Source organism: Rhododendron vialii, chromosome 10a (assembly GCF_030253575.1).
Source record: "Rhododendron vialii isolate Sample 1 chromosome 10a, ASM3025357v1".
NCBI lineage: Eukaryota > Viridiplantae > Streptophyta > Magnoliopsida > Ericales > Ericaceae > Rhododendron > Rhododendron vialii.
In genome coordinates, this window is record NC_080566.1 from 23,843,127 (window position 1) to 23,853,235 (window position 10,109).

Here is a 10,109-nt window from a genome sequence, read left to right on the forward strand (position 1 = left end):
CTAAGTGGTATCCCTGGTTTTCACGGGTCCTTTGGAGTCTAGTCTTCTTCGAGATTCCCTTCACCTAACAGGTTCTCTTCCTTAGTCATCTCATTACTGTCCCCATCGTCACCGATTCCTTCCTCCTCTTTACCAACCTCACGACTTTGCATCGGGGGTAAGACACCGAAGAATCCATAGAAAGCATATAGGATTGGAAACATTTCAGGAAACCAGGGGTCTTCTTCAACGGGAATAGGGGTATTCTGTTGTACTCTCACGAAATTTCGCTGTTCTGCGAGTACAATGGCAACAAAGTTGGGGTCCTCCACTAGTTGAGTTGTCATGGTTTCTATGGCGATTTTGAGCTGACGAGCTCCCATCAACAGATCGATTAGGTGATCCAGGTGGTTCATCTACAAGGGAAGAGTTTTAAACCTCAATTAGTAACGTCTTAAAACAGGATTATGAACTTCTAGAGAAAACCTTCGAGTTTCTAAGTTCCACGTTTGATCCTTGATTTAAGTCATCATCCAATTGTTCGGAAATTCCCAGCTCAGTGGTACTGCCAATTTCCACACCTTGCTTTAATCCGAAGATTGTGCTATCAAAATTCCACCCAATTTGAGATGGTAAACTTAAAGTCAATTCACGTTTGTGCAACGGTCAAACTATCTTATGGTCTACCCATTCTACCCATGGCTGAGGGTTGAACCTAAAGCTTTGATACCAATTTGTAACGCCCCTAATTTTGGGAACGTTAAAAGGACAATTTCATTGAAAATTAAATGGAGTCTGGCTCAATGTTACATCATAAACATTACAAAAGTACTTTTATTCAAATAAGGGAGGGAACTAGGATTTTTATCTACTGCTCTGCCTGTTCCTCCATCTTGGCCAGCTCCTCGGCTTCCAAGGTGTAGAGTTCACCCTGTTCGTCTATAAGATCTGACATATTATACCGGCGTCGCCACCAATATAATATGTTAGGGCCACCAAAGGTAACACCGTGAGCTACAAAAGCTCAATAGAACAACTCATACGCACTAACCCTTAGCTTATGAACAATTGATCATAAATTTAATGATTTTCACATAGTTCATACATATTCGACAAAACAGTCAACAACGACACATCCGCATTCATTATTCAACTAACGTTGGTGTCCATGGTTTTCCAAGTTTCTCCTACGTGACTCCTCGTAGACCGTGTCACTGGTTTCACCTTTCATTAACCAAATCAACATTTTCAAAATCGTCATTTTAACACACCCAACCTCGGTTCCGCTGCGCCGGCCTCCCGAGTATCCTCACAATGGTTCCACCGCGCCGGGTTCCCATTGGCACACAAATCTGCATTGGCTCCTCTCTGCGGATAACCAAGCTATATTACCAATGAAACCACCACGTCCGACCCCATTGGCAATCTTCACAATGAACTACCAAGTTCGGCCACATTATGGTTTTCACAATCCACGTAATGGGCTACCAAGTTCGGCCACATTTAGAGTTTTCATTCACACAATGAGCTACCAAGTCCGGCCACGTTGCGGTTTCCACAAATCCACATAATGGCTACCAAGTCTGGCCACATTGCGAGTTTTCTTACACACAATGGGCTACCACATCCGGCCACATTGCGGTTTCAAAACATACCTTGCCATTAACACACCCTAGGTGCCATGTTTCTACTTTCTCGATTTCTATGTCTCGTTTTCATGCAACGACTACACGGTAGGACTTTTCACATATGTAATCATCAATCATTCATTGTAATCTTAAAACTAAACTAGCAAGATCATCCAACTTTATATTATGAATCATGCTCAAATCACCACCTAAAGCATAACGTCGCATGTGCGGATGCCTTTGGAGTGAAAATCACTTATGTTTTAAAACAAGACAAGTAATGCAAACAATTCATAACACATGCTCATAATCTTCTAAAGATCAAAATATGAATACTTCTATCAACGATAAAGTCTTATCTTTTGCAAAACCGTTCTATCTTCCTTTGTGGAAAATTCAAAACAACACATGTGTTTATTAAGGGAAAAGTCGATTATTCCAACATGTTCATACTTCCATTAGCGAAAATAAGTTATTAACTATCATGAATTTCAAAACATTATAAGCAATAGATAACCTTATATACGGAGAATCTACTTATATTTCCAACATACGGTTATACGCTATACTTGGAGTTGGTGGACAAAGAGACTCTACGTATACTTAGAGATAGCATATATGGGACTCTACGTATACTTAGAGATAGCGTATATGGGACTCTATGTATACCTAGGGATAGCGTATATGGGACTCTACCTTTCTTCTTGGCGGTAGTTGACGACTACGGAAAGTAAGTCGGCAGTCGAACGGAGTAACTTCCTACGGTAAGCTTCCGGTAGCTTCAGAAGAGAAAGGTTTCTATCGAAACTAGATCTTGACTAAACTACTTAAACTTTTAGGGTCGAGAGGGTGGTCGAGTGGTGGTAGCCTAGGTTGAGTTTCTTGAAGAACTTAGGAAGAACTCAAGAATAATGAAGAACAAGGCAAGAACAAAGTAAGAACACAAGATTTCTAGAGAGAGAAGTTGAAGGATGAAGGCATGGGTTGAAATGGCAAGTGAGGGGTCCTATTTATAGCATAATTCTTGGCTCTCTCTCCCTCTCCTTGGCCGGCCATATCTCTCTCTCTATCTCTCTCCCATGGATTTGCTTCATTGTATGGTCAAATCAAGCATTTCAAGCTCACCATTACTTGTCAAATCAAATCTTTAGGCATAAGGCTATAAAATCAAGTAGGATCTTAGGATTTCTAGGTAAATCTAGGTGATCATAGTCTAGGTTGGCAAGTCTTATAAGTCTAGGGTAGGTTTTGATTAGGCTAAAGAGTAGCCTTCCATGTTTAGTCTTTCCTAGGTCTAGGTTGTAGTAAAATCCTAGGGTAATTAAGGGTAGGTTCTAGGATGATTAAAGGCTACTTTGGAATCAAATCTAGGATGATTAGGGCTAGGATTCTATGTTAGAAATTGACTAGAATGAGTTATCTAGTCAATTGGACTTAAGACTAAAATAGGGCTAAAAAGGTAGCTTGTGCAAGTGTACAAACCTCAAAGCACTCACATGCACCTTTCTCTCTCTCTATCTCCTCTCTCTCGGCCTCTCTCTCATCCCTCTCTCTCAGCCTCTCTCTCCTCTCTTGGCCTCTCTCTCTCTCCCTCTCCCTCCTTTCTCCCATGTGCCTAATATATATATATATATATATATATGTATGTGTAAGACTATAGAGGTTTAGGTCTAAGGTAGGTCATGATTAAGGGTTAAGCTTCCAAAGGTAATCCTATGGACCAATGGTTAATAGTTTCCTAGAAAGTAAGTCTATGGTCAAGTAGTCATGAATAAAGTAGGTTATGAGTGCTACTTTTGGTAGTATCATGATTACTATCTTTGTCCAATGGTTCTTAAATGCTAGGGAAAGGTAACTAAGTTAATTGGTACTTAGGTTGGCCTAACTAACGGTTGGAAACAAAACATTTTACCCAAAGGATAAGAATTACCCTAACAACTATCGTTCAATGGGTAAAGCGAAAAGATACACTAGGAAGATGTAATGATGAGGAATGAAGTCAAAAATTAACTAGTCAAGAAAGTGCAATGATTTCCTAGTCTAGGGTTGCATTCATGACAAGGCTAAGGTTGCTTCTTTTAGAAGCAAAATGATGGCTTCCTTTGGTATGACTTGTCTTGTCAAGTCAATACATTCATTGGCAATTTCTAACGTCTATTGTCCAAGGGATAAAAATTTCCCTAACAATTATTGACCAATGGGTAAAGATATAAAGAGATAGGTATGGGCTTGAATGACTAATCATGGGGTATAATGATTACCTCTAATGGCCTAATGGTTCTATTAGGGTTAGGAGGGGTTCACAAGGCTCAAAAATGGTCCATTTAGGGTTAGGAGTTTGTAACTAGGTGAATTGGTAGTTTGGTTTTTCCAACTAATCGGTTGAAAACTAATTCTACTTGCCATGTAGGATTTCTAGGCAAGAAATATAATTTAAATATTTTATTTAACTCATTAGGAAAATATACAAGTGTTTTTATAAGCATACTTGTCTTTAGAAAATGACTAAATTGTCCGGGACGAAAAGATATAATTTTATAAATCTCAAATCTAATTATGACGGATTATTTGAAACAAAAATGGAATTTTTAAAGAAATCCAAGTAATTAAAATAAAATTTAAATATTTTAACGAAATTTTTATTAGCTGAAAATCAGGGTTGTTACATCCCGTGAAAAGTCGGGGGTCGGCGTTTGCAGAATTCGTTCATCGCTCGAGTTATGGTCATTGGTCCGTCGTCGTGGTTTTGGTTTTGGCAGTTGGCGTTCAAGGCGGTTATAAACGCTTGCATGATTTGGTTTAGGTCAGGGTTTGCGTTAGAGGGTCCTCCGTTATCATATTCTAATCTATGGTGCGTATTCACCATCTACGAGGGAAAATCGAAAGGATAAGATTCTAGTCTACTTAAACAATTTTCTTTTTGCAAATGGTGATTCCTTCTAAGGGTTTAAGTATATCAAGTAGTATGCAACAGTACTCTTTAAATAAGCAAGTTTTTCAAAGATAGGCGGAAAGATACAATCATAAGTATAGAGTTCCACTAAAATGGCAAGTAGGGACAAATGACAAGATTTTTCCGAATACAAGTTGAAATGATCCTACATACTCCTACTACATGGTCCTACAGGTTGTCAGGCTTTATTCTATGCCGTTGTTACTACAGTTTAGGGTAGATCGATTCCATGAATCTATCTCAACCACTTCTTGTAGTTCCTTTTAGCGACGGTCTCAGTTCTAACAAGATACTCACGTTCCTGCGCGAGTAGCTCTTCTGTAGTCAGGATGGGTGGTTCCTCCAACGGTTCTAGGTAGTATTGGGAGAGGTTTAGTATGGTAGCTTCCTGCTAATAGGTTGACTAAGTGGTTCATCTATAAGGAAAGATTTTTAACCTTAATTAGTAATATTCTAAGACAAAGATTTATTAACTTCTAAAATTTCTAAATCCCACATTCAATCCTTGATTTAAGTCATCATCCAATTGTTTGGGAATTCCCAGCTCGGTGGTACTGCCAATTTCCACACCTTGCTTCAATCCGAAGATTGTTTGTCAGGATTCCACCCAATTTGGGACGGTAAACTTAAATTCATTTCACGTTTGTGCAACGGTCAAACTATCTTATGGTCTACCCATTCTACCCATGGCCGAAGTTTTGGACCTAGAGCTCTGATACCATGTTGTAATGCCCCAAAATTTTGGAACGTTAAATAGACAATTTCGTTGGAAACTTAAATGGAGTATGGCTCGTTATTACAACATAACTCCCATAAGAGTACAGTTATTACACAAAAGGAGGGAAACTCTAGGGTTCCTATCTACAGCTCCGCCTGCTCCACCATCCTAGCCAGTTCCTCGGCTCCGAAAGCCTCCAAGGTGTAAAGCTCACCCTGATCATCTACAAAGTCTGACAGATCATACCAGCGTCGCCCCCGATATAATATGTTAGGGTCATCAAAGGTAACACCATGAGCTACAGGAGCTTAGTAGAATAATCCCATACCCGTTAACCCGTAATTTACAAACAATTGGTAAGAGAAATAATATATTAACCCATGTAAATTCAATGGTTTTCAAATAGCACATGCATAATCAATAAAGCACTTAACAATGACACATCCACATTCCCTAATCGACTAGCGTTGGTGTCTGTGTTATCTGAGTTTCTCCTACGCGACTCATCATAGACCGTGTCACATTTTCCCTTTTACCAGAACAACATTTTTAACACACCCAACCTCGGTTCCGCTGTCCCGGGCTCCCGAGTATATCCTCACAATGGTTCCGCCGTTTCGGGTTCCCATTGGCATACAAAAACAATTGCATTGGCTCCTCTCCGCGGATAACCAAACTACAATTCAACCTCAATTCCGCCGTTCCGGGTTCCCGAGTATCCCCACAATGGTTCCGACGTCCCGAGTTTCCATTGGGTTTTCGAACATTGTTTTACACACCCAACCTCGGTTCCGCCGTTTCGGGTTCCCGAGTATCCTCACAATGGTTCCGCTGTCCTGAGTTCCCATTGGCACACAAAATTTAGCATTGGCTCCTCTTCGCAGATAACCAAGCCACACACCACACAATGGGCTACCACGTCCGGCCACATTGCGGTTTTCAGAACATTTTCTTTTTTAAAACACACATTTCATTAACAACACCCTAAGTGTCATGTTTCTACTTTCTCGATTTCTGTGTCTCGTTTTCATGCAAAGACTCCGCGGCAGGACTTTTCACGCAAGTACACTATAACATAAATCATTCATTGTAATCTTGAAACTAAACTAGCAAGATCATCCAACTCTATGTTGCTTTTTCATGCTCATATTTTCCCTAAGTTCATGAAGCATATTTACACAACTTAAAGCACAGTGTCACATGGACCGACACCTTTGGAGTGGAAAACCACTTATGCTTCATCACACATCAAGGCTAGTAATCCTAATAATCATGTATACATGCTCATAACCATCATAAGATCAAAATACGAATACTACCAAGCAAACGATCATTTCTTATATTTCAAAATCTATTCTTTCTTCCTTTTGGGAAGTTCAAAACACATATGTTTTTCCGGAAAATAAAGTCGAGTTATTCAACATATTCATATTTCTCTTTGAACCTTTAGTAAAACACTTTACTAGTTGTCATGCATTTCAAACAATACAAACAATGTATAATTTTACTTTTATACTTAGAGATAGCGTGTATGGGACTCTACCGTTCTTCTTGGAAGTTGGTACAGCTACGGAAAAAAGTACGTTGGCTATCGAATGAAGTGACCTCGTATGGTAAGCTTACGGTAGTTTCGAAAGAGAAAAGATGAGACTTTCTTTTTCTCTCGAAACTAATTCTTGACTAAACTACTAAACTTTTTAGATCAAGAGGGTGGTCGAGTGGTTTGGTGGCGGCCTTGGATGAGTTTCTTGAAGAACTCAAGGACACCAAGAACAAGAACAAGAACAAACACAAAGATTTCTAGAAAGAGAAGTTGGAAGATTTGAAGGTGTGAGTTGAATGGCAAGAGGGGCGGGAGGGGGGGGGGGGGATGCTTTTTATAGCAAAAATCTTGGCTCTCTCTCCCTCTCTATGGCCGGCCTCCCTCTCTCTCTGTTTCTCTCATGGATTTGCTCAATCGTGTTGTCAAATCTTGGCTTTAATCATGCTATGGCCTTCCCTCACTTGTCATTTCTACTTTTAGGTGCAAGACTATGTGATCATGAATGTAAAAGTGTCTATTTGTCAATTCAGATCATCCATCATTGCAAATTGGATATTAGCGGTTGGTTTATACATTTCGTTCATCAATTTTCCTCAAAAGAGAATTAATGAACGGAAGATGGCAACTTTTGTATACTACTATATCAATATCCGAAAAAGGCAAAAGGTGGAATAATGTATGTCATGGCACAACGGCCCAAGCAAAAGCAGTATCTACCGGGCTACATCCTCCCAAAAGTCAAAAAGGGCATGCAAGCCCTAAGCAACTCTACCAAAATATCAAGTCTAGGGCATGCTGGCCCGCTGTCAAGTCTATCTACCATGGGCGCGTAGGCCCGAATCAAAAGCTAAAAAGATAGTAGGGTAAGTAAGGCTCAGTGGTAGCCCTCAATCGTCCAAGAAGTCGTCGTCGTCGCCGTCCTCCTCGTCGTCATCCTCTCTCTCTCTTGGGTCTCTCTTATACCTAGGATCGTTGGCGTAGTCGTCGGAGCCGCTACTGATAGGCGAGCGCTCCTTGTCCTCGTCCTCCTCGCTCTCACTCTCCGCGGTCTAAGATGTCGTGGCTCCGTTCCTCTTCTTCTGAGTTGGCCCCGACTGTGACGGTCTCTCCCTAAGCTTTATCTGAAACCTCGTCATCTCGTGGTCTGCGCTCTTTGCACCTCTCTGCACGCTCGCTACTGGTCGTGAAGCACTCGCCTGTCTCTGGGCTGCAGCATAAGTGGTAGAGGTGCTCGCCATCTTCTAAGGAGGAGGAGGCCGCACAGTTTTTCGCCTAAGAGCCGCCCTAGCCTGTCCCTGCATTGTCAATTCATTCAATCATTTAGTATATATTGTGCATATTGTATATATTCAAATGTTGAAAGCAAGAAATATATATCAAATATCAAGAGTAGGATTATCAAGCATATCGTGTGTCGAACATATTGTGCATCGAAAGCAGGCCTATCGTGTATCGAAAGCAGGAATGGAGCAAGTTTCTGGGGATATACCTTAGGCCTTTGCACAACAGAGACTAAATTGGAGCTGGAGTCACCACCGGGTACTGTAATCATAGAGGAGTGCCGCCTTCTATGGCAAGCATCAGGCGAACAGCCTCTTTCGCCCACTCTGTCGGCACCTGAGATACATTTTTGGGAAAGAGTTCAGAATACAATTCAAATATGGTATAAAGGAATTGTAAAAGCTGAAAATACATCTTATCGGTCCTGTGACACGTGCAGGCTCTATCCTGAGTGGCTCAAACTGAACTATAATGGCCTATCCCTGCGCATCGCACACCGCCAGCGTCTAAGAAAGCTGAGGCAGGCCAGTCGCCGCTGCGTAGGTAGTCCTCTCCCTCGAGCAAGCGGCCTCTCCTTTTGGTTTCGAGCCCACCCCTCGTCTCTCCAAGTCAGCCTCTAAGGCCTCACCAACAACAGCATGGTGTGTCATCACTCTAAGTGGTCCCACCAAGTGCTACCTTTGATAGACAGCATAGTCACACTCAGGCCTCAAGTAGGCAGAAAGGTCTATAGCTGGAGTAGTGAATCACTGCAACTCAGCGAGCGTGTACCTGCCTGTGTGCGAAACATGAGGCGGAAGTGGCCCAGGGACTTGGAACTCAAGCAAACCAAGTAACTGTCGTGTCACCTGATCGCCCAAGTACCACTGCCACGGGAATGCCGACTCCAACAGCGCTCGACTCACTGTCACCGCTCTGCTCCTCGCCACGAACTCTGGCTCAGGCACCACGCCGCCCCATGGATTCCATTCCTCCTGCAACACATTCAAAAAGCCAAGACAAAGGATATCAGCGATAGCATTAAAGCAATTCAAGGCATAATCTACTTACGGAATTCTTATTTACCTGGGTTCTCGACAGCTTGTTGAGGTAGGCTCTGAAAGTGAGGAGGCTCCTTTTTGACTTTTTCTGGCCTCTGTGCAATGGCCCCCAGATAATCGCTCGTGGGAGGGTCCTCATATTAGGACACTTGTTCTCTAAAGGATACATTTTCAGCACCTCGTAGGCCCACAACTGCAGGGTTTTCAAACAATCAAGGTGTCAGAATACAATCCATACAATTCAAAAGTACAAGTATGAATTGAAATTGAACTATAAGTTTGGATTCATACCTCCCACACCCTCTAATAGCTAGCTACTACTTTTTTAAGCCTCGTGAGCTCTCCCATGAAATCGTAGCATGCCCCTAAAGCTGCTCCTCCCCAGTCGTACCGAGAGGCCATGCTAAGGTCCCGCAGGGCCGGTAGATAAGACAAGTGTACCTTGCTGCGCTTGTTTGGGTACAAGGTGGCACCAAACAAGTACAGCAAGTAGGCTCTCGCCATCTGCTCCTCCTCCTGCCGGGTGGTCGGAAGTTTCTTCAAATAGTCCCTGAATTGCTTTTATCTGACCATCTCCTCCTCCCGGTCAGGCACTCATCCCAAAAACCACCTCAAAGCAGCCTTATCTTTGTGAATCCCCTAGTCAAACGGGATGGGCTCACCTCTTACCTTCAGGCCCGTGATGGCCGCAAAGTCCAAAGGGGTCATTGTCATCTCCCCTATAGGAAAGTGAAAGGTGTTCAATGTATCGTGTCACCTCTCAGTCAAAGTAGTAAGCACGACGTGGTCATTTTTTGTCGGTGTCAAGTTAGGGATGAACTGACCAAACCCCACTGCATCCACCAATTACCGGACCAGCTCGGGTAGACCTCTGTAAAGGTCAAGCAAGCTCGCTGCTCCTCCATGCCCTCATGAGGTGGCCACTCCCCTCTATTTAGAATAACAACAAATAAGAGGAAATGTGTCA